The sequence below is a fragment of the Strigops habroptila genome, chromosome 2 (assembly GCF_004027225.2).
Source record: "Strigops habroptila isolate Jane chromosome 2, bStrHab1.2.pri, whole genome shotgun sequence".
NCBI lineage: Eukaryota > Metazoa > Chordata > Aves > Psittaciformes > Psittacidae > Strigops > Strigops habroptila.
In genome coordinates this window covers 7,206,653-7,232,813 of record NC_044278.2, presented here as the reverse complement: position 1 = coordinate 7,232,813, position 26,161 = coordinate 7,206,653, and the positions used below count along the sequence as shown (strand labels likewise).

The 26,161-nt window shown below is 39.2% G+C and overlaps 1 protein-coding gene across 1 annotated transcript in view; it reads left to right on the top strand.

Annotated features, from left to right (window-relative positions):
* The window catches only part of ZBTB20 (zinc finger and BTB domain containing 20), a 468,334-nt gene that overhangs the window by 119,540 nt on the left and 322,633 nt on the right, over positions 1-26,161 (top strand). The window contains exon 5 of the mRNA XM_030471447.1: positions 23,484-23,559. The gene's annotated coding sequence lies outside the window, so the exon portion shown is untranslated. The remainder of the gene's footprint in view (positions 1-23,483; positions 23,560-26,161) is intronic.

Genomic DNA, 26,161 nt, shown 5'->3' with positions numbered 1-26,161 from the left:
CCATCAAAATGCTTGTGGGATTTCTTACAAAAGTTAACGTTGGATCTGAATTCTTCTTTTATCTTACATCAAGCATATGTATATGCTCTGTGGGCATTGGCACACTACCCCCACAGTCTTCTCTTGTTTGTACTAAAGCTCAAAGGAAAGCTTGGTTTTCCTTGGCTGGTCTCTTCTTTCATTTTCTGAAGTTCACAAAGGGAGTCTAGTGGGGAAATCCTCAAAGCACTGCGGAGTTAGAGGTGCTGATGAGATGGCTACAAAGCGTCTGTGCTGGTGTGGAGGCCAGAGGTTGGTAAGTCTTGTAAACATCTTGGTGTTCTTTTCAGATAGCTTGAGAGGTGATTTTCTTTCCTATCAGGTCTTGAGATGTTTTGTACTTTAAACACCCTATTTTGTTTAGTAAGCCTGAAATATTTACCATTTACAGTAGTCTCCAAATGAAAAACGTTGAAGAGTTCTGCAAGCAGGATTTGTGGGATACCACATTTGACTGTCCAGTGTATGGAAATTTGCAAGATGTGGATGAGAGCTCTGTGTATAGAAATATTTTAATCTCGTATAAAATAAATGTGTGGATTCTGTTTTGTCTCTAGGGCATGGAGGCTTGGCCAAATTTGGGCTGGCATGGATGGCAAGGAAAAAAAAAAAAAAGAGAGAAAAAGAAGAATTAGAGTATACCAGAATGACCTACTTAAAAAATTAAATTGGAAAAAGAGTAATGGCTTGTAGCTATGGGATAATGGAATTTGGGACACTGGTGACTACACTTCATCCTAATCTTGCTTTTAATTGACAACAGACGTGTTTGTGTTTTATTGCGGAACGTCTTTGTGATCAACATACGTTTGTTGCATGAAAAGCTTATCCTTTTTCTGATGCGGGTCAGAGGAAATAGTCCAGGATTCCAATGTCCAGGCCCAGGATTTTCATTTGAATCCATTTACACTGTATTCTGAGGGAAATTCCCGATAATTGAAAAACAAACAAACCCCACCCTGTGTCCTTCTCCCACCAAAAAAATCCCTACTTTTGTTCTGAACACTTAAACTTCTTTCTGTTCAAAGGATGGTGTGGTGGAAACCCATGTTTCTGATGAACATTGTGTGGCAGGTTAGTGTGAACCCTCTTGAAAATATTTGGGGAAGGGACTCCCTCTTTCTGCATGGTGCAGATGATTGTTGTTTCTGATCCAGCTCTCTGGATGTTATTGTGGTATAAATATGTTAATTACCATGATAGATGGATTGGAGAAGTTGAACGAACTTAAGTGATTTCCGTGTTGTAATGACAGATAAAATTCAGGAGCCTCAAACCTACTCTTTTAGCACTAGACTTATCAGTAGCCATATTCTGAAACTTCATGAAAGCATTCTGTCTTCAAGAGAAGATTCCTTTACTAGGAAGTTGTTGGTGATAAACTGCTTGAAATAGCATTTTAAAAAAAAAAACTTACTGTAGTTTTTCACCCACAAATTTATTAACATTTTCTCACACTTTTTGGTGAAAATGCTATTTTATGTCTTGGCAGTTTACCTATAGATTCAGTCCATAAGCCCCTCCACCTTAAAAGTTCATAGTACATTTGGTGAGATACTATGTGCCTTGGGGAGCCTGAATGATTTATTAAAATCCCCACCCTTCATCCCCTTCCAAATACGACAGTCAGAATTCAAAGTGAGAATAATTACACCTGTGCAGTTACAGCAGCTCTGAAAGACAGGGTAATATGAAGACTCCAGAGGAAATGTTAACAATTCTAATAGTTTTTCATAAAAGACAGAGAGAGACTGTCAAACCAGAGGTTTAAACAAAGAGTAGGCTAAAATAAAGTAAGAAGGAAAGACTTAAAGGCCATCAAGGGCTAGCTGAGCCATGGCACTAAGGATAAGAAACCAAAAACTTGTCTAAACTAGTGATATCTCGCTAGCAAAACCCCACACATCTATTATCTGCCCCACTAGATAAGTCGCAGGGGGACACACAGGAAAGAAATAAATCTCTTTCACTACCTCTCTCTGAAGTAATAAATTAAGGTTAGTGGCTACATTTGACAAAGTGCTTCATCTGCGCTGCATATAGTGAACTATTAGTACAACTACTGCATATACAAATTGAATGGCACGCTATTGTCCGTCATCTTTTTCCTTTCCTTTTTTTAATCCTTGTTTTGAATAATTCATGGGGAAAATGATCACTTCATAATGCCACAAACTCACAGCAGGCAAAACTAATTTTACATGATATGAAAACAGATTTTATTTATTTAAGAGTAATATTTAAAGAAAACAACAACTTTTTTGACACCAGCTGCTGGGAAATAAATAGAATATTTTATGACAGAAAAAAAAATCCAAATGCGTTAAAAGCTGTTCCTGAGAGATGGATTAAAAAATAAAATATAGACTTTGGGCAGATAAATTTAAACTTGGTGGTCACTGATGAGATTCTGTTCCTCAGGGGAGTGAAAGGATAATTTTCAGGAGGAAAGAAAACTTCAGAGGAGTGGTAGACTGTGCATAAGAAGTTCTCTGAGTAGCTGATCTCTATATGCTGGTGACTGGAGGCAACTTGGGTGACAAGTCTGCAAGACCTTTTACGTCCTCTAAACCAGATGGGTTTTTTCCCTGAAGTCTGTTGCGTGAGAAGCAAGCCTCCTTTTTGTCTAGTTTTTCCATAGCTGACCTTGGCTCTTCAGCAGGAAGAAACACTGAAGAGCTAGGATGCGGTGTTAAGCTCCAGCTTTTCTCTTTTTCCCTTGGGCTGTGCTGCAAGAAGTATTCTGGAGAGGGGGAAATACAATAAAATAACAGGAATCTGTTAGTGGTGCTGTGCACTGCTTTTCCCTTGCTTTCTGGGGAAAGAGGATGGAGAGTTGCCCTGCAGTGTGGGGGGGAATGGAAGCAGGCAGTGCTAAGTGTCAAACCTCTCCCCTTGGTGCAGCCTGGCGGCTGGTGTGGGGCTCGGCTGGGTGCCACAGGCTCTCCTGGGCTTCATCCCGTCTTCCCAAGAGTCTGAGGAGTGAGCGGGTCAGTGTCTGGTTCCAGCAGCACGGGGCAGGAAGGAGGACGTGGAGAGCAGGAGGAAAGCTGCGCGGTGTTTTAGCGCAGGAGTGGTCGGAACAAATGCCATCGGTAATATAAATGGTGTTTATTGCATTTTCATGTAAAATTGTTTAACTTAAAAACTCTTAGTGACAGAGGGAATGTAAATCTGGGGCTGAGAGCCTGAGTCACCAGCAGAAGTTTATTATTATCCCTGATAACAGCTGAATTCCAGCCTTCCTGCATGCTATAAAATGGGGCAGTTTTGTCTATTATTGGCGCCGTGTGCACCGCTATAGTTAAGGGTTTGTCAGCAGTTCAACTGTAAGCCCCTGTTTTCACGGGTTTATAACTCAACTGTTAAAAATTCACTCCAGGCTGAAACTTGGCACACAAGATGAAGCCTCTGCAAGTTATGCTGAAACTTAGCCTGTCCTCAGGCAGCTTCCTGACAGTGTTAAAAGACATGAGGTGTGTGTACAGCTCATTTCTAAAGACAAGAGAGAGCAAGGACAAGGTCCCAGCGTTTTCATTACAAATGACACTGTGGTTGGAATTCTGGCTTGCTTAGAAGCAGCACCGTTAGGCCCCTCAGTATTCTTGCATGTGTCTTAAATTTGGAAAGACTTTTATTTAAATTTTATGTAACTTATCTATTCTCCTCTTTGTTAATTTTATATAGAGAAAAATCCATGAATCCCTTTGTGTGGCTTTATTTATACGGGAATTAAATGCACTGCTGTTTTGCTATGTTTTAAGGTTTAAGCACCTTTTAACATTTCCATTTAACTAGTTGCCATTAATTAATATTTGTATAGAGTTTGAGTGATATAACATGCTCTAAGTGTATGAAGTACATTTTTATTTAATACTTCTAGTAATATAATACAAGAGATGGATTTCAAAGCCGTAATACAGTTGTAACTGCTGGGTAGTTGTAATGATGCAACCTTTGCTCTGACCCAATGTCATCTGGTACAAGGCATGCAGTAATCATGTGACGAGAGCATGGTTTGGTGTATTTGTATGCTCTAGTTCATCAAAGTGTGAGGATCAACTCTTTTTTTTTTTGAAGAAAGTTCATTTTTCAAACCAGTTGGATGCTTTTGTGGAGTTGTCATCTTGAAAGTAATGCTGTCACGTTACTTTTGATTTTGTAGTCGGTCATGGTGTTCAGGGAGTACCTTCAGCACTGCAGGCTGGCAAGAATCCTTTTAAAGGAAGTGAATTGTGATAACTCTTCATGTGATTTTACAGATTTATAAGTAGACAGGTCCAGCTCTGAAATCTGAAGTTGACCTGGGAAGATGAACCTTTCTGTTACATCGTAATGAAAAGCATGGGCAAAATACTATGAAAGAAAAAGTTTATTTGAGGTTTACTGAGAGGCAAAGGGTTAAAAAAAAAAAGGGGGTAGGTTAAAAAACCAGCCTCTGGAAAATATGGAAAGATGATGCTTTTCTTGCTATCATTAATAAATATAGGTATTTGAAAAAAAAGTGTTAATACTTTGGACATACAATTTTATTTAGCATTTTTTTCAACACTTGACCCGTTAAGGGTTTAATTGTTGGTTTGTATCTGTTGAGTACAGAACAGCACTAGAAATAAAACTGGCCCAGTGAAACAAATTCTCTCAGGTGGTCATAAATCAGAAATAACCCTGATAGAGGTTGTTGATACAGGTGTCAGTGTTCTGGATTTACACTGGCATATATCTAAAATCAAAATTTGGCTGGCTATCTAAACTTTGGGAGTTTCAGTTTGTGTCATGAGATGGCAGTTGGTTGGCATCGATGTCCTTTTGGAGGTCATCTGGTCCATCCGCCAACATCCGCGCCTGCAAAAACATTTCATTATCTTAATATCCACCTTTCTTGATGGCTAACTTTTGTACCTAACCTTGATAATCTCTGGAGAAAATAGTTAAATACAGTCTTCTGGGATTTGTTACCAAATATTTAAATAGCTTATTGCATTAGAAATAGTAAATCCATGTAATGAACTGTAACTAGCAACAAGTTTGAGGTGCATCTTCTGGAACTGACTTCTTGCTAAACTTTATTTGAATTCAAGCACTGTTGGCAGAACATGTGAAAGGGCTTGAGGTCAAGGGGATGCATAACTGATAGACTTCTGTGTGATCAGTCTTGGAGGTCTTGGTTTAAAAAGCATCATTAACTCAGTGTTACCTTTCAGTGCCTTTCTAAAATCTTTCATTTTAGACGAGAGGCCTGCGTGCAGAATTTAAGAGGCTTATTCTCTTACACAGAAATAATGCTGCTAAGCTGCTAGAAATCTCAGCAGCTTAATATAAATGTTCAAATAAAAAAGTTAGTATTTTAACTGTATAACCTTCAAATATAATTAATAATGAAATCCTAAGCAGGAGCCTAGGGGAAAGCATTTGGATTCTTTCTATTTGTGGAATAGGTGCAGGTCTCTGGTGTGCAGTTGAAAATAGGGACTAAATATGAGCTGATGATTTGGAAATCAGCTAACGTGTGCTGCTGAATACAGTCATAGTTGGGATATAAAGTAGAGCACAGGAGAAAATGAAAACAGAGGGACCTGGGCCACCAACTTCACACTTGGATAAAGTAAGATGCTTGTGTACCAGGTAGAAGTATTCAGATGCTGAGATTTTTCATTTGGCCTGAGGATTAAATTATGTTAGCCTGCCAGTGCAGAAGGTGGTATGTTGGGTTTCTTTTCTTCATTCCACCCAAATGATTATTCTGGAGCATAATTATGGGAAACAAAAATCACAGTAAGAGGGTGTATCATGGCCATCTGCATGATGAGCCTGTTAAGATTTCTAGCACAGCAGGATGCTTTCCAGAAACGCTTCTGCCTTCCAAAGGAAGATGTCAAGAGTTAATCCAAAGATGGTTGGTCATATTCTAACTTAGAAAAGGCAGAAAAAGCCTGTCCAGGTAATCAAGGGCCTTCTCAGGAGTTGTGCATGATTGGAATGTGCTTCTCTTCCTGCACTTATTCTTTTCAGAACCTGTGTGCCACTTCCACTCTTGAAGAATGCTTGGGAGGGCCACCAGTTTGCTCCTTGGTGTAGTGCTTAAGCTCTGAAGCAGTATGAGCTGTGAACAGGAACTGTGTTATAATGTGCCAGAATTTGGCCTCAATAATGAAATGAGTAGAGAGGAAAGCTGTCTGCAGGCAAACGTAAGGGGTGTCCACACAGAGCTCTTCCCAGAGCGTAAGTGGAAAAGGCAGAAGCCCTGAAAATGGCTGGTGGTTTCTGTTTATTTTCCATCTCTTTAAGCAGCTTGCAGCACATGCTGTAGGTTTGATTAAGGTATAAGTGAGGATCAAGTTGGAGGTTGCTACACTAAAATCCTTGGAGTCACATAATTGGGAAGGAGGAAAAAAATAAGATGGGAGTGGAAAATGGATTTTGGTGTACGCAGTAGTCAGTATTCACACATCGCTGTCACACTCTGTGACCTGAGGTATTGCAGTTATTTCCTATGTAGGTATCAGTTGCGATTTTACTGACAGCTTCTGGAAAACTGATGGTATTGGCTAATGGAGCAATCGTGCTACTTGTCAGAGAAGAAAAAAATATTTTTAGGCTTGTCTTTTATAACAACACCCTGAAGTGGTTGATGATGCCGAAAAGGGACAACATAGAAGTCAAACTGTTACTTCACATAGCCTGTTTTTCAAATGGGAAGAAGCAAAGATCTCATAAAATGTGGAAAGGACGCTGCAGATTCACTGCCAGTTTGCTCTTCTAGACCCCCACCACCAGCATGGCAGCTACCAGGGCTGCATTTCAATCCTGGGACCACCTCCTGTGTTGCAGGGCATGCTGTATTCTACCCTATCCATTCTCTGCATCATCCCTTCTCCACCTTTCAGCAGCAGTGACCCTTCTCTGCAGGAGCCGTAGCCTAGGATTTTGTGACTGTCTGTGGTGGTGGAAGGAGAATCTCTGTTCTATGCTGCTTGGGGAAAATGATGAGCTGATGGAAGTACTCACTTGTCCATATCCAGGCTATTGCTAACCGTTTCATGAATGCTTTCATTTTATACCCCACATCAAGGATGTATCTTTCTCCCACATCGAGGAACTTAAGGCTATACTAATGAGTGTCTGTTTAGCAACTTCAGATTATTTATGTAGTCTTGAAGTCATTTATGTAACCTTTCACATGTGATGGATATGTCTAAATGTGCCTTGTGCCACTAACGCAGTTACCTGCTTTCTGAAGCCAGAAGCCGACTGGTTTGAAGTTGCAGAAACTGAAATAAAATAGAAATCAACTTTTCCCTTACTCCAGATTCAGAAGAATGTTTGGGACATCTGAAGGCAATAGCAGATAAAGATACCAGATACTGAAATATTAGTAGATTCCTTTAATAATGGGCTTGAGTTTTGAGATCCTCATTTTCTTTAGCAATGTTTGTTGAACCTCGTATCTCCATAGGGCATACAAACTGTTCATCTTAGGCGAAATCAGATATTAAGTGCTTAATAGATCTAGAATGCAGGTTTAGTCCTTGGATGTCTTTAGCTGCCAGTTAAAACCAGAAGACTTTTCCTTTTCAAAATGGTGCTTCTTGGTGATGGGTCTTTCTCCCACCTCAAGCAGTTAAGAAGACTACTTCTTGCCATAGGGTGAATTTTTTATCAGGACTGCTGAAGGTATTAGAGGAGAAGAATCCACTTCCAGTAATTTCTCAAGAAAAAATTTAGTTCAGTGAGCACTGGGATTCGTGAATCTAGATTTTCTATGGATTAGTGTTATGGTTGATTGACTTGCTGCCTAAGAAGGTGTGACCTCTCGCTGAAGTGTTGTCTGTTTTTTGAGATGTTTACAAATCCAGTTCCGCAGTGCTTAACTTGTGCTGTTGGTTCTGTCTGGCAGGAATTAATAGGGTGTCTCTATTCCTGTCTCTTTTTTATGAAGCTTGTAGGAATCAGCTTTTACACTGAGGGTCATGCTCATCTAGCAAATTTGGTTGAAATTGGTAAATTAAAAGAGTGTTTAGGGAGTGGATGTGTGACAGCACAATTGTAGCCTTAAGGAAACCAAGAGAAAAAGCTGGTATCCAGAGATAGGATATCCTTAGTTATTCCAGGTTTAACCAATTATTTTCTCTATAACCTTTGGCAAACCACTTACCTCTTTATGCAGTAAGAAACTACCAACTGATTAAATCGCTCCCCGTGTGGAATGAGGGCCATTTTCAGATTCCTGATTGAGGATCTGAGAGTTCATTATAGCCAAATACTGAGAAGGTGGAAGGTAATGGTAAACAGGCTGTCAGTATTTTCTTAAGATACGCTGACATATGTCTTGATAATGATTCATACTGAAAGCTTTGAGCAGGTTCTCCTGACTGAATAATGCAGGTGAAAATGTTTCTCTGAATTGAGGACTTTTGAGTTTGAGTATGGACTGTGCAGCGTGACGATAGGAGACCTAAAAGCATATATGGTTTTGAGAGGTTTACATGAGTATTAGCTTATCATTAATAAAAAATTGCCCAGAAATTGGGAGAGATTTAACGCATCACGTATTATCTATGATTTATTGTCAACTGAAACTTGCCATAGGAGAAACAGACTACGTAAGTTTACTTGCTTAGGGGGTTTTTTTGATCATACGTTGGCAAACCTCTGAAAAGTAAAACATGAAGGCTTTTTTTTTTTCCACTCCTTTTATCTGTCTTTAACATATGCTAGAGCCAGTCCCCACCTGCTTTTCTTATTTGATCATATGGTATGTCATGTGAGCTGTGCAGTTAGAAGCTGGGTATCAGCATCCAGTACCACGGAGTTGATGCCTTGTGGTTGTCCTACAGTCCCAGGTTGGTCTTAGTTACCAAGGTTAAGGTCATCACTCAGGAACCTTTTCACAAGGGAAATGCCTTCATTATTCCTCATTTTTTGATTTGCACTTTGAGATTTTTATGCTTCTCATTCTCTTCTCTCTCTATCCCCCCAGCCCCCCCAAAAAAGTGGGTAATCTCATCTGCTCCCAACATTATCTTAGTTTTAAGACAAGCACTTGCTCTAGTGGACATTTTTCCATCTTAATCTTCAGGATTATTCTGGTTCAAGCAGATGCCTCTCCTGCCTGTTCTGTGTCCTTTTTCATAAGTACATTACTTTTCACATATTTTCCTGTACCCCTTTTCTGCACCAATAACATAAGTATCCATTTGCCCCTTTATTACAATTTACTTACATAATGGTGCTTGGCTGTATTACAAAATGTTTATGTATTTTGTCCTGTTATGCTGTTAGTATTATGGTTTTACAAACTTTTATATACTTATGTCAGTGACTGATTGCAATGTACTTGTGTTTGGGTTCAAGGCAAGCAGATATTCAGCCTAACGTACTGAGGTGTGCAGCAACCTGTGCTTTGGCTACACCATGGCTTTTCCAAAAGAAGTTACTTTCTGCTTGGGTCAAACTCTTTCACAGAACTCATTTGATTTCTCTCTAGTGGTGCAGGAATCTTCTGCGATGCTCCTTAGGTTGGAAGGATAGTGAGAATAACAGGTATAGCTCTGCACAGAAGATGACTTATTGTTCCTGGCTTTTAGTTGGTTATTCTGTGACCTCCAAGAACCCAAAATGATTCTGATTAACTGAGGTTGCTGTCCCTGTGATCCTTGAACTTTGATTACTTCGTGTGCACAGAGTTTGAGCTGTCTGTCAGGTATGAGGCCTGACCATTTGATATGTCATAAATGTCGCATTTCTTGATTGTGTAATGAAACAGTTCGTGTTTTCAGAATCTATTTCAGCTCTTCATAAAAGGGAGAGGGTGTTCTGTGCTCTGTTTCTGTTTTGTTGTTTGGGGTTGTTTGTTCTGTGGTATGGAAAGTTGAGATGAAGCTGGTTTCTCTACAGGGATCTATGACACTACCAAATTTTCCACAGCTGCTACTGCCACATATGGTTTTCTGTAGTCTCTGGTCTCAGCCTTCTATTCTGTGGGGAGTCTTCAGTGAATATCAGCCAACAGGCATAATGCAAGAAATCTCAGGGATCATCAGTCAGAAGTTACATTAGACTATGCCAAATTATATTAATGGGTTTGGTTTCTTTAAACTCAGGTCCTTGCTTTATTTTTACCAACAGTTACTAACAGAGGGCCAACTTCCCCTAGTTGTCAAAGATGATGGGAAACTGGCTGTGACAAAGACCACATCAGGTTGTCTCTACAAATGAAGCGTGAAGTCTAGAGCTATGTAGCCCTTATATCTGTAGTGGAGAAAAATAGAAAACAGTGGGCATCTCTGTAAACAGGGCCAAGGGTGGTGTTGGTGTTACAGATGAGTTCATCACTATATGGTTCCTGCGTCACTGCTTGCACAGTGTCAGTGTAGCATGACACCTTTCTTAAATTGTCATGAAGTTCTGAATATAAGGAGGTGGTTAAAAACTATGGGTGTTGTAGTTTGGAAGGGAGGATCCTGTCTCTGATGTCCCTGCACTTTGTTTAGGCCAAGCAGAAAGGGCTGTTGTTTTAGTTGTCAAGGTCCAACACAGCATGGTATGGCATGTCATTATAAAGATCCATGCTACTTGGTTGCAAGAAGGGATCTGCAGTGTCAATTCATTTCGTTTTATTGCTCTTCTTCACCCTTGGCTCTAACCATGCAGTGTATCATTTTAGCTTTCAATCTTCCACTAATATCGTTGATATTCTAGGGTGAGTGATACTAACAGAGTTATCTGTAGGACTTTCACTGGCAGTAGCGCTTGTTTAATTCTTCTTGGATAGATACAAGCTCGGTTTTGGATCTTTGCATTTTAATCTCCTTTGAGAGAATTCAGTGTGATCAGAAAAGAACGAACAGATTATCATTCTCAAAATTCTTGTCCAGACTGGCTTATCTGTCTATGTTTCTTTCCTTCAAGTAATGAAAATGACAGAAATTCTTTTTCTTTACTTTACTAGAGGACTTCTTGAAATCCTTAGATGAGATTACACACAGTATCAGTTATATATTGAAAATTCTGTTGGTTCATTTAGCAAGATACGGTTTTTTTGGGGTTCCCCCCCCCCCCAAGTATTGCTTAAGAACTTGCATTAAGCAATTTAACAAACAGTATTTTGAATATCTGGAATGATTAAAATAATTTTCCTGCTTAATACCTCCAACTTTAAATGTAATCATCCAGTGTTCTATACTCACCAACCCAGAAGCTGTCCACCGTACCTTTCAGGAAAATAGAATTGTACCATTCAAAGTGCAAAAGGAAATTACAACAGAAAAGAAAGATAAGAAATCCTAAAAAAATAAAAAAAAAAAAAAAATCATTTTTAGTAAAAGAAACTATGACATTATTGTATTTACAATCTGAACTGTGTGAATTTTAAGTTGTTTCATAGGCAGGTTGTTTCAGAGATACATACAAGGTTATGAAAAGAAAAGAACACGTGCATTTCTTTTATATCATAGAATCGTATATATTTATATATATAGTGTGTGTGCATAAACAGAAAACCTTCAAAGCAAAAGTATGAAAGTTTTTCACTCTCCTTCCTCCCCCATCCCTACTGTACTTAGTCCTTTCAGCCTCTTTTTTATGGAAAAATAAAAAAGACACAGGTTTCAATTTTTGGGATTGCAAGCTCTCTTCACTGATCTCTTCCTCTTTAATATTTCTGGCTTCTGGCTCTCAAACAATTGCCATTTTACCTAAAAGGGCAACGTGTTTACAGACTGTATGTGAAATCACTTTTGAGAGTAATGTGTTTCCTGAACATCTTTATTTTTAGCACGGTGATAGCTCAAAGCTAAGAACCCTTCCTAATTGGAACTGTACTTGTGGGAACTTAAAGATAAGGTTCTTCATTTTTTCCTGATATGGACACGTCTTAATGCGGGACGTATCTTAGGAAATCTGAAACAATCCTCCTTGTATTCATAGCTGAGAGGCTTCTCTCCCCTCAAGATTGGAATTGTGTAGTTTTCTATTAGAGAACTAACTGTAGTTGCTTCCAGTGTGAAGTTAAGTGTTGAATGTGTTTGTAGCTGTTGGGTTTTAGGGTTTTTTTGGGTTGTTCTGTAGTTTTTGGTTTGGTTTTTTGTTTGTTGGGTTGTTGTTTGTTTTTTTGGGTTTTTTTGTTGTTTAGTTTTTTTGGGGGGGGGGGTATTTTTTTAAATTTTGTTTCTTTGAAGTGCTGTTTAGCAACGTAAGAGCCTCATCAGTGGTATGTGGACAGTCATGCTACTTTAAGAGAAATGGTGGGAGGACATGATTATTCAGAAGTCCTACAAATATACAGTGGCCTGGAACATTTTGTTAGCATTTTAAGAACAAAAAAGGAGTACAGATTTAATAGGCTAATATGTTGACGTGACCATGGTACCATCTTAACACAGTGGGATTTTCTGCGGCCTGCAGAAGTAGGAAATAGTTCTGTACACATTTACTGTGTACGACGTTCTCCTTTTGGACTTAATGCGGCTTTGAACGAAATAAAACCCCAACTTTTCTCTGTAATTCACTAGTGAAATTACATTTTTAAATACAGTAGAGAGATGTTCTTTGTGAACATCAGGGCCCTGCTGTACTGGTTATTCTTTATTAATACAGGCTTCCAGTCAGTGAGGACAGAAAGGAGAACCCTGACTACATTAAAATTCTGGGCTGGTTTGAGTTATAGAGGAGATGGAAAGTTGCTCTCTTGCCCAAATACGAGGTTCAGTCACAGTTAGGAAATACAAAGCCATTAATGTTGTAGGCATCGTTAAAGAGTGAAAACTTCAGCTAAAGGACAGAAATGCATTAGGGAGAGTCTTGGGTCAGATGGTTACAGCAGAGGATCTGGTGGCTGGACTTCTCAGTTCTGCTCCAGCATCTGCGGATCTGCTGGGGCAATAATGTAGCTGCTGTTGACATCACTGTATCTCTTAATGGAAAAGAAAGCATGTTTCTAAATAATTTTGAGATTCAAGGAGGAAAGGTTATATATATTTGTGAATTTCTGCCCGGTTACTCTACCAACTGATTATAGGGACATTTGACTACATGTCATTGAAGGCGAATCTCCATTCAATTGACACTGAATGATACAGTGTTTTATGTAATAGCCTCTATTAGTACACACAGATGCATAATGAGAATTTATAGGTGTTTATAACTCCTAGAATCTTGTTCTTTTTCTTGTAAACTATGGCCCTGAAGTTTGGCTTCTTACCGTATTTCTCTTTTCTGCTTACACTCATTTAAGTAAACGGACAACAATCTTAGAAAAGGTAGCAACAGAGTAGAATAGCAGTTGGTGTTTTGTTTCCTGGTAATGTATTTTGTAAGTACCTTTATAATGCAAGATACAGGTTCAAATTTTATTCCTTATGCTTACCTTGGTATTGGGAGGGAAATGAATGAGATGATGCTGGTCGGTTTTATTTCAAAGAGTTCCTCAGCATGTGAAAAGAAACTAAGCAGCTCCTACATGATAGACCCACTTCCTTGTATAGTTAACTTGTAGAGAACATACGAGAAGAGTGCTGAGCTCTTTCTGGGGGAGTTGCAGAGGAGAGAAGGAGAAGGGTTTTAGATCTTCCATGCAAATTACAGGCAGGTTCATATTTGGTAAATGCAGATGCATCTCAGTTATGATGACACAAAGTCTTGAATGATCTCTGCTTTTAATTCCATTACGGTATATTGAAGAAATAAAAAGTTGTATAATATGTAAATGATCCTTTTTTTATTTGTGAATATTATTTTCACTGTCTTAGCAATTGGGCCTGAAATATTTTTCTGGGCTCAGTGGCAACACAAAGGCATTAGATCAAGAATGTTCCAAGATTCAGATTGGCTGGTATTTGCTTATATCACCATGACTGAATGTTACCAGTTTCAAAATGCTTTTTTGTTGTTCAGGAAATTTTAAAACAGCTTTGATTTCAAACATGAAACTTGGCAAGTGACTGGTCCATAATGTGTTCTAATCACTTCTGGTATTTTGGAAAAGACTTGAAAAAGATTGAAGTTGTTATTTTATTAGAAATCTAGTTACCAGTTGCATATGCGAACATATCTTCTTTACCTGGAACATAATTAGCATATGATCTTGTAGTCCCTTTGCCCAGCATTAGTGTTAATGTCATGGTACTTCATTTTGTATTATGCTGTACACAGTTTTTTGTTAGAATTCTTTTAATCACTAAAAAATTATATACCAGTTTCAACTCTGTAGTTTAGGTGACCACCAGAGGGGTGCCTTTGATCTCATCTGTTTTATTTGAACATAGACTATGGAACAGGTTGAATACCCAACCGTACTTTTCTAATAATAATATTTTATTGTATGTTAGGGGTGTTTTGGTTTTTGTAATGGAAATGGAGCCAGAGTGAATTAGAGTCTTGGCAGTTTGAACAATTCAGTCATTGCAGAAGCCCTGCTAGCCTGAGCTCATACTCTTCATGTACTCTTCATCTTAGGTATTTGAAGCAGAGATAAATACTGCATAGATTTAAGTGCGTACACACTATAGGTCAAGGTCCCTGGAATAACAACAAACATAATTTGTATTGGGCCAGGCTGGCAGGATGCTGAGGTCTCTGAATCCAGTCCTGCAACATATTTAGATACACTTCGCCTCCAGCAAAAGTAGCCATTCTTTTTAAAAATCCATTTTAAACTTATCTAGTAATTATGCTGTTACTTTATTAGCTAAATTTTGCAGGATGTGGCTGGCAGTCTAAAAACCTTTTTGTTGTTTTTACTGATACCGAAAGTAAATGTTTTCTCAATTTTTTTTATTTTTTTTTTTTTCTTCCCCCAAATATTATTTCCTGTTCTGACACAGTAATCAGTTCGAATCACTGCTGATATGGTCTCTTTCTCTGTATTGTTTCCAGGGGGAGGGAGGGAATTACAGTAGAGTTTTGCCAAATCATAATGTGGTAACTGAACTTCTCTGAACTTTTGTATAGTTCCAGCTTGGTCTGAATTTTGCTTATTGTATGATGATGTCTAATTAAATGAGAATTATATGTACAGACTTTACTGGGAAATATTTGAGAGCTCACATTGGTGTTACATTAAAAGTTTAAGCAGCAGATTTACAATACAGTCCAAAGGCCTCAAAGTCATCTGGTATTAAATTTCCAGATATTTGAGATGAATGAAATTTGGGATGTTTGGTAGCATTTTCCCTGTAATACTGAATCTCAAGAGCCTGTACAATAAAATATTGTTCAGTATCCTCCTTGGGCTTTGAGCTAAATATGGCAGTTACATAAACTGAAATAATGTGAAACTTCTGGGCTTGGTTTGTGTATGACATTGTGCAAGATGAAGCTGGTTTTGGACTTCAGGTTAACGGTCTACTGGCAAAAGAATAAATAATGTGCCTGACTAAAAGAGTGCATTGATTTGTCCTTCTGCACATGGTGGGATAAACTCAGTCTGTGCATAACCTGGAAGAGTCCTGATACCTGCTTGTATGAAGTCCAAACTTAGCCTGTAGTCCTAACTTTACTTTCTATTACTACAGTACTTTATATTAAAGGGTGGCATGTCCCATCTTAACACATCAAAATCCCAAGGTCCTTGGTAGCCCTGCAGAGATAAGTTCCAAAGGAAGTGGGCAGAAAGCCTTTTTAGAAACTACTTTATGTGGACAAAGTAGGTGGCTGCTCAAGGCAGCAAAACAGCTATGGACTTCCTGTCCCTCTAATGTATTCCAGGGCCTCAGAAGCCTTGATACCACTTCCCTCCTTGTCTTTTTCTCCTTGTCCACTTCCCTCCTTTGTCTTTTTCTCCTGTGAGGGGAGTGTAACACCTTCGTCTTAATCCTTTCTCTCTCTGCAGCGAAGGAGGGGGAATACAAGCTTCTCATGTGAACGAGGATTTTCACAGTGCAGACAGAGGGAAGGAGGTGCTTCTCAGGGAGATGGGGTTAGGCTGCTGCCTGAGGGTAGAAGGAGTATTGTATGTCCTAGGAGAAGATCAAAAGTCCCAAAAGCATAGATGACAGATCTCAAAAAAGAGCTGGGTTACTAGGTACAGTCTCCTGATGTGAGATTCCAAGGCAATGGCCCATCAGTGACAAGAATAAGAGTTGTGGCAATTTTCCAGAGTTTCTTACACTTGGAAATCTGAGGCCTTTACACACTTAGTTTTCTTTTGCTGCCTCAAGAAAGAGGACAATAGAAGTTATTTTGTTCTCATTCTTGGAGCAGCACAAGTAAGCTGAGGCTGTGGTGCTGGTGGTATACTTCATACAAGGAAGAGGAAAGTTCCCACATTGGTTAAGAGAGAAGGGCAGGATATTATGAACTTCATGTCTTGCTGATATTGCTGATTTTATCCCGGAACTATTTGACTGCCGTGTTTAATTGCTCAACACTTGGGGAGCTTTAGAATTCAAAATAAAGATTTATTATTTTGATCTTGTCTGCCATATGTCCCATAAAATGTATGCACATTGCCATGCAGTTTTTCGTTTCACCTCACTCTGTTGCCTTTCAACCAAGATCTTGCGCTTTCGTAGGTGAGGGTCAGACTGAACTTCTTTGGGACAGATCTGTGAAGGAAGGGGAGAGGGAGTACCCACTAACCTGAAAGCATGGCATCTACACACTGTCTCTGTGGGTATAACTCAATGTCATCTCCTGTACCAGAAATCAGCAATGAAAAGGCTTTAATCTCCACTGTGCTCTCCCCTCTACTGTGCAGGGCAGTGGAGATTCAGGACTATGATGAAAGGGAGACCCCATTTCGAAAGAAGCTTTCTGAGGGTTGTATTTAAGGACATTAAACGTGATTACTTTTTAACCATATGTATGTTATATGTATTTTAATCATTAGAACTAATATCCTTACTCCAAGAAGAGAAGCCAGGTGATCTTGAGTTGGGGTTGTTCAGTCTGGAGAAGAGAAGGCTCAGGGAAGACTTTACCACAGTCTTCCAGTACTTAAAGGGGACCTACAAGAAATCTGGAGAGGGACTTTTTACAAGGGCCTGTAGTGACAGGACAAAGGGGCATGGCTTTAAGCTGCCAGAGGGTAGGTTTAGGTTATACATTAGGCAGAAGTTCTTCCCTGTGAGGGTGCTGAGGTGCTGGCACAGGTTGCCCAGAGAAGCTGTGGCTGCCCCATCCCTGGCAGTGTTCAAGGCCAGGTTGGACACAGGGGCTTGGAGCAACCTGCTCTAGTGGAAGGTGTCCCTGCCCATGGCAGGGGGTTAGAACTGGGTGAGCTTTAAGGTCCCTTCCAGCCCAAACCATTCTATGGTTTTATGATCTTCGCTGACCGCAGTGGCTAGAATTTTTATTTTGCTTTGCAAGGGAGCCAATTTCACAACTAGACCATATTGGTGCAGAGTAACATGATGAAGTCATACAGTGAAAACCACCTGAGTTCAGAACCAAAATCTGTATCAGTTTTCAATAACATTTTACCCATTTTAAGGTATGTTAAATACCACATTATTCTGAATTACACACATCATCATTATTTGGATTTTATAATTTTGATTCCTTTCACATTTGATACATTTCTTATTTCTGAATCACCAGTTTTTGATGCTGTCAATATTTACATTCTTTTTCTCATCCTTAATGAACCTGTTTAATGATAATAATCCTAGCACCTATTACTCTGTATCGGAGTAGATTCTTCTGTTTCTAATACCTTTGATTAATAACACATTGCTTCCTGTTTGTCAGACAGTTTTTATCCACCTTATTGTAGTATTACCCAGACCATAATTCTCTAGTCTCTCTATGAGCTTCCTGTGTGGTACTGTGTCAAAGGCCTCGCTATAATCCAAACAAATTATATCCGCCACATTTCCTTTATCCGCCCAGTTTGTCACTGCACTGAAATACCCATCACAATAAAACATTTATTGTTGTAAGTTTCTGTGTTAAACCAGAATAAATGTGAAGGTTCTGCTGCTGTTATACGATAGAGCCTGCTTCTTAACAGGTATTATCATTTTATGCACTAAAGATAATTTGAGCCATGGGAGATGATACCATTCAACAGGAGCAGTGAGGCTGTGAAGATCAAAGCATTATGAACCTTGAAAAGAAGTGGGAGAAGCTTATATGCTACAATAACTTGTAAAGGGCACATAAGCAAAGTCCTCAAGCTGTATTCCAAGAGATGCTCAGAGAATATCGGCTCCAGAGCTGCTTCACAAAAACCCTGTATCTTTAGAGAAAGAATTGTTTGGGCAAGGCCTCGTGAAAGCTGCATGCTGTCACTGTTCCTGTTCCTTGGGAACATAAACAGGATCTAGGGACAGCTTGTACAAGAAAACAGTTGGAATAGGGAATATCATGGTTTTCAGCAGCCAACTTGATTACCATCATCGCCCCCGCGTAGGAGGAAAGCTTCAAGAGGTATTTAGAAGGATGCTGGGTCCCACCTGGCTATAGCAGAACTACCAGTTAGACTGCACTTTAGGAGTCCAGGTCAGGTCTTAAGTGTGGTTATAAAGAGACTAACTCTTCAGCAGGCTGAGAAGTTCAGCTTCTAATGTGCCTTAACAGCTGGGCTTCTCGAGTGCTTGTTGCTTACTCTGTTAGCAGTAGGAATAAATGAGAGGGGTGGACTGTGCTATTAAGGAATCTAACATGTTTAGCAGGTATGAGGGCCCTTGTGGTGAAATTGCATCCAGTACCTATTGTGAAGTGACCATTAGTGTGGATTATGCATCATGGCTTTTATTAAGTTGAGTGTCTCTAACTTTCTGAAAACCAAATTTCAAGGAGTGTTAGTCTTTGCCCAAAGGCAGTATTTTTCATACTTGAACGAAAATAGTTCAAACGCTATTGGGGGGTGTAGGAGGTGTGTGAAAAGTAGCCAAAAATACACCTTTTTCTTGATTAAAATGCTTTTCTAGCTGAAACAACCACGGTTTGAAAATTAAAATTTGTAATGGATACAGTCTTCACTGGGAAAGTGACTCAAAAGATGAATGTCATAAGGAAGACGAAATCTCTGTGGGCACCCAGCTTTGCAGTGAACTAGTAACAGATGGAGATTTACCATTTTCACAAAGAAACCTTTGGTCTCCTGTTGTCTGTTCCTGCAGCGTCAGGAACCCTCAATCCCAGCACAGTGCTGTAGGTTGTCCTCTGCTCCTGTTCTACTAAATCACAAAAACCCAGCTTTCTCCCATCAGCTGCCCTATGACCCAGGTTTGAGCTACAGTCCTAGGGTTAGGAGAAAGCCAAGTTCAGCACTGCTATATCACACAAATGGCCATGAGTTCAAAGATAGAATTGGAAATGGTCAAAACTCCTTTGGACTTTTAAAAGTGTACGAAGGGCAAAGGGCTCCAATTCAGGAAAACATTCCTTTTTGGAGGATTCTTTGAGCACAGGCATTAGTCCCTCCTCTCCCTCCCTTTGGTTTTTTTTTTTTTCTGTCCCCTCAAGACAAGAGAATAGTGACAAAAAAAGGCCTGTTTATAGTGAAATAATACCAGCTGAAGTGCATTCACCTTAAAAAAGCAGTAGTAGTGTAATGCTGTATCTATGTTAATAAGACTTATCCTTTTGCATTGCTGATAAGTCTAGATGGAGCATTGCGCTGGTGTGTTTATACCAGTTCCAATTTCAAAGTTTGCTTATTTGTTGTTAGATGAGGAGTCTGTGCCGCATCTACCTCCCTCTCTGATTTCTGTGACACAGTTATTCTGTGGCCTTGATTATGTTTTCAAACCTAAAATGCCAGAAAGTAATCTGTCCCATATCCTAAGTCATTATTTTGATTCTGGAGTGAGGTCTCTTGACTGGCCTCTGAGCTTATTTGAAAATTCTCTTGAAAGTAGTGGGCTTTCTTAATATTATCAATGATTTCTTTTCTGAGTAAGGACATCAGTATTCTACTTCTTGTGAATGGTTATTTGTGGCAGTTGCTTCATCATTGATTTGCAGTTCCAGAAGTGAGAGCAATAATAAGAGCAAGTACTTTGAAAAAGATCAATTGACCAATGATGTAAATTCTATGTAGAAAATTCAGAAGATATCAGTAAGTGTGGTGCTGTATTGTCTCCCAGCCTTCCCTCTCCTTGTAACTAATCAACTGTATATGATTCTCATTAACCTGCTCTAGCTGACTTCAGGTATTCAAGGAAAATCAAACCCTTATAGATGCAGAACTTCCTTATTGCTAGGAGGTTGCAGAAAGGTGGTGTCTTCTGAAAGTTTTCTGTTAAGAAATGATGCTTTTTTTTTTTTCTTCTCTTTAATTTTTAGATGGAATGAATCTGATTCTTACAAAAGTGGGGACTAGACCATAAACATGAATCAGGCACAGCAGAGTGAGGTGCCATATAAGTCATGGAATATTACTTTGGTTCTTGTGCAGTCAGTAGCTTTGGTCTCACAGTGTTCAGGCTTTGCATAAACTTTATGGCACACAAGAATAATGAGAAGGCAAAGTGAAACATGTTTGCTGTTTGATACTTGTTTTTAAAGCCTTTGCTGAGAGCTAGCACTTGCTCTCCTGTCAACACTCTACTTAGGTACCTCATTCCTGACCTGCCATGCTCCTCATTCATGCAATTCCAGCTCTTGGGCCTCTCAAGAAGAAGTTCACCGGCTGTTCTTGAGCCATGTCTCTTGCTTTCCACAAGGGGATTAGAGCACTCTTTTCTGACAATGGTCTCCTGCCCCACAGTGCTAAGTGCTCACCTGTGCATAGGAATGCGGGCCTCCTGCTTAAGAAGCTGCCCCATTTCTAACTCTCTTTTGTACATACCTGTCTAAATAATTTTGTCTTCATGGGTTTCTCAGTTTGTAAAAGGAAGAAGATACTGCCAAAGCGATAACAATTGGTATTCTGAGTTTAATGAGGTTTTCTGTAGGTTTTGCTCTGGGTTTAACTCCAACTTGTACCTAAAATACGTCTTTAAGATGTTCTGGCTGTTTTATGTCAGATGTCCTGTTAACTAGGATTCTTTAATTGAAGTTTTTCAAGGTGGCAGTGAACATACTCTCACAGTGAGCTGTTTCTGAGAGTGCATTTCTTTTAATGGGTGGATAGTAGCATGTGCCGGCTCACTGCCTTGAGGAGAGGGATAGCTTTATCTGCAGATGCTATGCCCTGGTATTTAACTTGCAGAGTAACCCTAGATGTTGCATTTCTTCCTTTTCCTTTCCAATGAGAAGAATGCACACAAAGCAGGAAGGACTTCAGGCTAAAACTGCTCGGAAAATACACCGATGAGCAGTTGTCAGGATGGTGCCCTGCATGGGAAAGGGGTGCTGTGCCTTTGTGCTTTGAGGGCACAAATGCTAGGAAATGGAGGGCACAAATTTAGCCCTAGGAGAGGACTAAATGCTGCTTCATTCTCTACAGGAAAATGGGGCTTTTGGTCAAAACTCACAGTGATGAAGTCCATGCACCAATTTATTCCTATTTAGGTCATTGGAATAGGGCTTCAGTGGTGCAGTCTGTATGCTGGCTCTCTATACAGGGATACACTTCACCCTCAGTGAATGCTCTTTGTTTTCTCAGTTGAGGTCAGTTTTTCATTGCATTCATTAAAAGAAATAGCTTTGGATTGCAAATACCGCTGCCCCTCTCCTTCCCTGCCAGCAAGTCAGCATTACAGTCCTGAAGATGTTGCAGAAGGGATAAATTTGGGAAGGGAAGGAAGGGAAAGAAATGGAGGTTCAGAGGCTGAAGCTGTTAATCGCTTATCTGGCAGTTGTGCTGTTGCCTACTTCTGATGGACTTTCCATGTTTTTTGCCTGGATTTCTGCACTATTCCTCTGTCTATCTTACTAGATGCTAATCAGGAGAAAGAAAGTTATTTGATAGGAAGATTGTCTAAAGGACAAGAAACATGTTTCTCAAATGGTTCCTTCAAGAAAAATTTCATCCAAGCCTATAAAGGTTATCATGTAGCAGCATCATCCCAGTGCCTCTGTCGAAGGGCTCTTGTTCCTTTATTCAAATGCTCTAGAAGTGGTGGTTCTGCATGAGATTTGATAATTCTTGCTGTGCTATCCATTTCTGTGCTCTCTGCTTTGCCTTCTCATGACAGAGTGGAAAAGTTAGACCTAAAAACAAGTTCCTGAGCTTGTTCCTATTTGTGGTGTACATGTGTGCATGGAACATGTTTGTGTGACAGTATAGCTATTGCCTGATACAGTGCATTTTGGTGTCAGCATCTGTAGGGACTGATTGGGAAGGCTCGTATAACACTGGAGTCTGAAGAACTGGATTTTTACTTGTGGGAGAACGAATAACAGATTTGATTTAGGAATTGCCCCCGGCCTGTGAGACATTCAAAAATCAGCATTAGGTTCACATCCAGGATTTATTTGCAGATCTCTGACAGTGTGCTGCTGGTGAAGAGAATAGCTTTGACTTTGAATGGGGTAAATTAGGCAAGTTCTGCTGTCACCTTTTAAAACAAAATTTAATGAAGTTTTGATTTGTTCCTTTAATGAATCATTGGTGCGTTGTATGTGTCTGTGTATATTGCTGTACAGTTTGTTATTATGAGGCCAAATCCTGACAACTTATTGCAAAATTGTTTTAATTTATTATTAATATTTTTTTGTTTTTCTCATTTTGCCGGGTTTTGGAGCCTTTATAATTAGCTATAATTAAAATCACAGGTTTTAAACTCCCATCTAACGTTTAAACTCATATTTATGGTGCAACCCCTGGAGTTTTATTGTCATTCCAACTGCATTTTGGAAAAAATGATATAAAATACTTTTGCATCTCTTCAAATGCTCTGTCTACAGCTACCACTTCTTAATCATCTGTTTTGCACAGTAGAACGATGTTTATTTTACAGGATAAGAAACCTTTCAGTTTTATAGAGTAGCTATTTCGTATCCCTTAAGAAAAGGCTGCAGGGAACCTTTTGCCTTGTACACTTTAAACCCAGCTTTCCTCTTTTTGAACTTGTTTTTCTGTGCTCCTCCATGTAACAGCCTGAACGTGCTACATGCTGTAGAATGACTATTAAAAAAAAAAGTTGTTGGCTGGCATTATGTAAAACCATATTTTCCCTTTTGGTGCGTATGTTCTGGTCCTAGCAGTGTCCTTGTTTTGCTGAAATGAACGTTTTTCCCCTCACAGTCATTGGTATATGATGGTGTTTTTCTGTCTTCTTTAATTGTGATGCTTCTTTTTTTTTTTTTTTTTTTAATTAGTATAAGGTTGATTGTTAAAATTAAGTGGCAGAAGGCTTCTTTCCAAGTTATTCAGAGATCTTTTGCTGAAGAAATATATTTTGCTACTCTCAATTGCCTTTTTCCCCTTCTTCTTTCATTGCAAACTACTCTGGGAAGAGCTTCTTTTAACAAGAAGGGGGGAAAAAAAAAGGCTACGCTTGACTGATAATGCATTGCTTTGGATGGTGAAACATTATGAAAGTTTAATTTTTAATTAAATCTGAAATAGCAATTATAACTGAAAGAGATTTTAACCTGTTTCTTTTCAGACTGCCTGAAGTTACATTGTAGATGCTGAAATCACTGCACCTTAAAAACAAAAAGATTAAGCCGCACTGCATTCCTGTAAGTAAAAGCTTTTCCGGTACCTTTTGTCCCTATTTTTCCTCTATATGCATCCAAAGTGTTAGCACAGTAGCTGCTCTTGGATAAAGGTCAGAGTCCCCTTGAATGGGATTTAGAAGTTCAAAGGATGTTTTAGTTAAAAATTAAAACTGAACTTACATCTTGCAGATCTTTAATTTCAGACCCATGAATAGATCATTCTTTTCTGCTTTGTTTTGAATATTACTAGGAATAGTGTGCGTCTCTGCATTTGTTGACTTACAGTTCCTGTCGCTTTGTCAGTGAGGATTTCTGCACTTTGGTGCAGAAATAACAAAGTAGAAGATTCCTCATAGCGTAAAATACAGTTTATTCTCTTTTCATGTTTTCATAACAAATTCTTCTCCTTTATACAAGAAAAAACCTAACAACTTTCTGATGACATCACAGGGGATTTCAGCTGCTCTAAGGTGTAGATGAAAGCAGAAATGCCTAATTCATCTGTGCTGTGACACAACAAAACAGTCAATGTCTTGCATCTCTCAGCAAGAAAGGAGTCTCTTTCTAAAAGCATAGTTATTCCATAAATGCTGATTGTACATCAGTCTGATCTATCCTTATTTAGAATCTGTTTATTGAATATATTTGGGACAATAATTAAGATTTGGAACTTCAGTGGCTGAACAACACGAACGCAAAAGAGAATTGGAAAATAAAGTAGATTCAGATACTCTAAATGTAATGAAATAATATATGAATAAAAATACAGGAGCTTGTAGGCAGTAGGAAGAAATCGATTTTAGTTGGACAGTACAAAGCTATGGAATATTACGGGGCCAAGTCCATTTGTTTTCTTGTTTAAGATCAAAATGTGATGTCTGTAATGAAATCCAGAGCCTTCTTCCAAAGTGGTACTTTTGTACTTCAGTGTTAAAATATTTTAACTATTAAATGGGATTATTCCTCCCATCCTGTTATTCTCCCCCCCCCCCCTTCCATTAACCTCCTTTTTAAATTGTATTTTTATGATTTTATTTTAAACTAGCTGAAGGGTACAGTACACTGTGGGCAGCTAATGCATGCCCCTTCCAGCATGGAGTGCCAAGCATGACTCAGGCAGGCAGATTGTGCCATTCTGGCTCTACTCCATTGTGTTTTTACATTACTGGCAAGGGCCATGCCATTGTGTTGTTTAAATATTGTGTATTAACTGCAGGCTGTGGCCAGTGAATGGTATTTAGCATTTTCTGCTCATCATTCCTGAATATGAGCAGCCTCCCTGGCCACCAGAGGTTAACCTTGAAATTTCAATGACGAGCAGAGTTGAAAACGCTCATGGATTTGCTTGGTTCGGCAGCAATTTAAAGGGAGGAACACTTTGGGGGCAAAATGGGGAACACTTCTGAATCTGTGAGCACAGACTATCAAAGTTGTCTTGCAATTTAGTGTGAGCAACCAGGAGAATTTTTGTTGCTAAAGTGGAAGTAATTCTCTTTCCAAAATGCAGCAGCAGAGTAAAAAGTGAATTAAGGTGAGCTCTTTGAATCGTTAGGGTCCAGATGGTCAGCAAGTCCTGCATGGACAGCCCTAAGGCAAAATACCAGGTAGCAATATATGGGCCTGGTGGTGGTTCTGGCTGGAATGGGCTTTTGTTAGTTCTATGAAACTCTAGGCTTTGGGTGAGAAATAAGTACACAAGTGTAAAACTCATGTATAGGGAATATTTCTTATTTTCTTTGCCAAGGGTGGCAAGCACATTAAGGCAGAGATGTTGAGCAGCTTGCTCAAGGTCTGAGTAAATCAGTGGTCAAACTGGGAATAGAGTGTGGGATAACGACTCCTGTCTGTTCTTTTCTGCCTAGTTCGTCTTTCCATTCCATGAAATAAAGGTCCCAAGTCTCTAATCTTTGAGTTTCTTGCGTCATTTGCTTTGTAGCCTCAGCATACAGCATATTGCTGGTACACAGAATTAAAAGGTGGGGAAACCCTTACGTATGCACATGTATGCTGTAAAATAAGGATGTGGTTCTTGCTCTACCTCGTTGTGTGTAACTAGTAACTTGGCGCAATAAAAATGGGGTGCCCTTTTTACAGAGCAAAGTATACTTTAAGAATTTCCTTCGTTTCCTATGTAAGTTTGCTGTAATCAGGTCTTTCTAATAGTAAGATCTTTATTGAAGTCAACTTCCCAGCATGGCTTTCCTGTATTAACCCCAGCAAGAAGAAAAGGCAAGCCATGCTTTTGTAGTTTTCTGGGGGTTGTTTTTTGAATTGCATTTCTTTAATTGAAAGGTGGAAAACTTGCTTTAGGATAGGGATGTACCTAAAGCAACTGATTAAGATGGGCCAATTTTTTGGCCAATATAAAAATATGCTTGACTTGATACATGGCATTAGAAGAAATTGTAGATTCATAACATGTGAACATCTGGCAGGCAGTTGCATAAAAACACAGCCTTTTAAATGTAGTGCAGGCATGCTCTTATTGGGAAATATCTGTGGGCTGGATTCCTGCTATGCTGGGTGCCCTGGCCATGTTTTCACTATATACTAAAGTTTTGTGGGTTAATAGGCAAGTAGATCCGTTGAGGTCCATGGGACTACTCAAATACTTAACTTTAAG